The sequence below is a fragment of the Lampetra planeri genome, chromosome 4, assembly GCF_965212315.1.
Source record: "Lampetra planeri chromosome 4, kcLamPlan1.2.h2, whole genome shotgun sequence".
Taxonomy (NCBI): domain Eukaryota; kingdom Metazoa; phylum Chordata; class Hyperoartia; order Petromyzontiformes; family Petromyzontidae; genus Lampetra; species Lampetra planeri.
The window spans coordinates 17,677,179-17,680,809 of NC_136110.1; positions in this window are offsets into that span (position 1 = coordinate 17,677,179).

The following is a 3,631-nucleotide window of genomic DNA, read 5'->3' on the forward strand; positions in this document are numbered from 1 at the left end:
CAAAATTTTTACACATAGACCCCATCAAACGGGAGAAATTGGCCCGGATTGCTCTCATGTGCGTTACGGGGCATCGTTTCTCTCGCGCCGAATTCTCTCGAGCTGGGAAATCGCTCATTTTTGCGTCGCCAAATATCGTACGAACGCCGTGAAACTTCCACAGGCTTTTTCAGCAGATTTGCACGTGCACTCAAAAAAGTCAAAATTTTTACACATAGACCCCATCAAACGGGAGAAATTGGCCGGGATTGCTCTCATGTGCGTTACGGGGCATCGTTTCTCTCGCTCCGAATTCCATCGAGCTGGGAAATCGCTCATTTTTGCGTCGCCAAATATCGTACGAACGCCGTGAAACTTCCACAGGCTTTTTCAGCAGATTTGCACGTGCACTCAAAAAAGTCAAAATTTTTACACATAGACCCCATCAAACGGGAGAAATTGGCCGGGATTGCTCTCATGTGCGTTACGGGGCATCGTTTCTCTCGCGCCGAATTCCATCGAGCTGGGAAATCGCTCATTTTTGCGTCGCCAAATATCGTACGAACGCCGTGAAACTTCCACAGGCTTTTTCAGCAGATTGGCACGTGCACTCAAAAAAGTCAAAATTTGTACACATAGACCCCATCAAACGGGAGAGAAATTGGCCGGGATTGCTCTCATGTGCGTTACGGGGCATCGTTTCTCTCGCTCCGAATTCCATCGAGCTGGGAAATCGCTCATTTTTGCGTCGCCAAATATCGTACGAACGCCGTGAAACTTCCACAGGCTTTTCCAGCAGATTTGCACCTGCACTCAAAAAAGTCAAAATTTTTACACATAGACCCCATCAAACGGGAGAAATTGGCCCGGATTGCTCTCATGTGCGTTACGGGGCATCGTTTCTCTCGCGCCGAATTCTCTCGAGCTGGGAAATCGCTCATTTTTGCGTCGCCAAATATCGTACGAACGCCGTGAAACTTCCACAGGCTTTTTCAGCAGATTTGCACGTGCACTCAAAAAAGTCAAAATTTTTACACATAGACCCCATCAAACGGGAGAAATTGGCCCGGATTGCTCTCATGTGCGTTACGGGGCATCGTTTCTGTCGCGCCGAATTCCATCGAGCTGGGAAATCGCTCATTTTTGCGTCGCCAAATATCGTACGAACGCCGTGAAACTTCCACAGGCTTTTTCAGCAGATTTGCACGTGCACTCAAAAAAGTCAAAATTTGTACACATAGACCCCATCAAACGGGAGAAATTGGCCCGGATTGCTCTCATGTGCGTTACGGGGCATCGTTTCTCTCGCGCCGAATTCTCTCGAGCTGGGAAATCGCTCATTTTTGCGTCGCCAAATATCGTACGAACGCCGTGAAACTTCCACAGGCTTTTTCAGCAGATTTGCACGTGCACTCAAAAAAGTCAAAATTTTTACACATAGACCCCATCAAACGGGAGAAATTGGCCCGGATTGCTCTCATGTGCGTTACGGGGCATCGTTTCTGTCGCGCCGAATTCCATCGAGCTGGGAAATCGCTCATTTTTGCGTCGCCAAATATCGTACGAACGCCGTGAAACTTCCACAGGCTTTTCCAGCAGATTTGCACGTGCACTCAAAAAAGTCAAAATTTTTACACATAGACCCCATCAAACGGGAGAAATTGGCCGGGATTGCTCTCATGTGCGTTACGGGGCATCGTTTCTCTCGCGCCGAATTCCATCGAGCTGGGAAATCGCTCATTTTTGCGTCGCCAAATATCGTACGAACGCCGTGAAACTTCCACAGGCTTTTCCAGCAGATTTGCACGTGCACTCAAAAAAGTCAAAATTTTTACACATAGACCCCATCAAACGGGAGAAATTGGCCCGGATTGCTCTCATGTGCGTTACGGGGCATCGTTTCTCTCGCGCCGAATTCTCTCGAGCTGGGAAATCGCTCATTTTTGCGTCGCCAAATATCGTACGAACGCCGTGAAACTTCCACAGGCTTTTTCAGCAGATTTGCACCTGCACTCCAAAAAGTCAAAATTTTTACACATAGACCCCATCAAACGGGAGAAATTGGCCCGGATTGCTCTCATGTGCGTTACGGGGCATCGTTTCTCTCGCTCCGAATTCCATCGAGCTTGGAAATCGCTCATTTTTGCGTCGCCAAATATCGTACGAACGCCGTGAAACTTCCACAGGCTTTTCCAGCAGATTTGCACCTGCACTCAAAAAAGTCAAAATTTTTACACATAGACCCCATCAAACGGGAGAAATTGGCCCGGATTGCTCTCATGTGCGTTACGGGGCATCGTTTCTGTCGCGCCGAATTCCATCGAGCTGGGAAATCGCTCATTTTTGCGTCGCCAAATATCGTACGAACGCCGTGAAACTTCCACAGGCTTTTCCAGCAGATTGGCACGTGCACTCAAAAAAGTCAAAATTTGTACACATAGACCCCATCAAACGGGAGAAATTGGCCGGGATTGCTCTCATGTGCGTTACGGGGCATCGTTTCTCTCGCTCCGAATTCCATCGAGCTGGGAAATCGCTCATTTTTGCGTCGCCAAATATCGTACGAACGCCGTGAAACTTCCACAGGCTTTTTCAGCAGATTTGCACGTGCACTCAAAAAAGTCAAAATTTGTACACATAGACCCCATCAAACGGGAGAAATTGGCCCGGATTGCTCTCATGTGCGTTACGGGGCATCGTTTCTCTCGCGCCGAATTCCATCGAGCTGGGAAATCGCTCATTTTTGCGTCGCCAAATATCGTACGAACGCCGTGAAACTTCCACAGGCTTTTCCAGCAGATTTGCACCTGCACTCAAAAAAGTCAAAATTTTTACACATAGACCCCATCAAACGGGAGAAATTGGCCCGGATTGCTCTCATGTGCGTTACGGGGCATCGTTTCTCTCGCGCCGAATTCTCTCGAGCTGGGAAATCGCTCATTTTTGCGTCGCCAAATATCGTACGAACGCCGTGAAACTTCCACAGGCTTTTTCAGCAGATTTGCACCTGCACTCAAAAAAGTCAAAATTTTTACACATAGACCCCATCAAACGGGAGAAATTGGCCCGGATTGCTCTCATGTGCGTTACGGGGCATCGTTTCTCTCGCGCCGAATTCCATCGAGCTGGGAAATCGCTCATTTTTGCGTCGCCAAATATCGTACGAACGCCGTGAAACTTCCACAGGCTTTTTCAGCAGATTTGCACGTGCACTCAAAAAAGTCAAAATTTTTACACATAGACCCCATCAAACGGGAGAAATTGGCCCGGATTGCTCTCATGTGCGTTACGGGGCATCGTTTCTCTCGCGCCGAATTCTCTCGAGCTGGGAAATCGCTCATTTTTGCGTCGCCAAATATCGTACGAACGCCGTGAAACTTCCACAGGCTTTTTCAGCAGATTTGCACGTGCACTCAAAAAAGTCAAAATTTGTACACATAGACCCCATCAAACGGGAGAAATTGGCCGGGATTGCTCTCATGTGCGTTACGGGGCATCGTTTCTCTCGCTCCGAATTCCATCGAGCTGGGAAATCGCTCATTTTTGCGTCGCCAAATATCGTACGAACGCCGTGAAACTTCCACAGGCTTTTTCAGCAGATTTGCACGTGCACTCAAAAAAGTCAAAATTTTTACACATAGACCCCATCAAA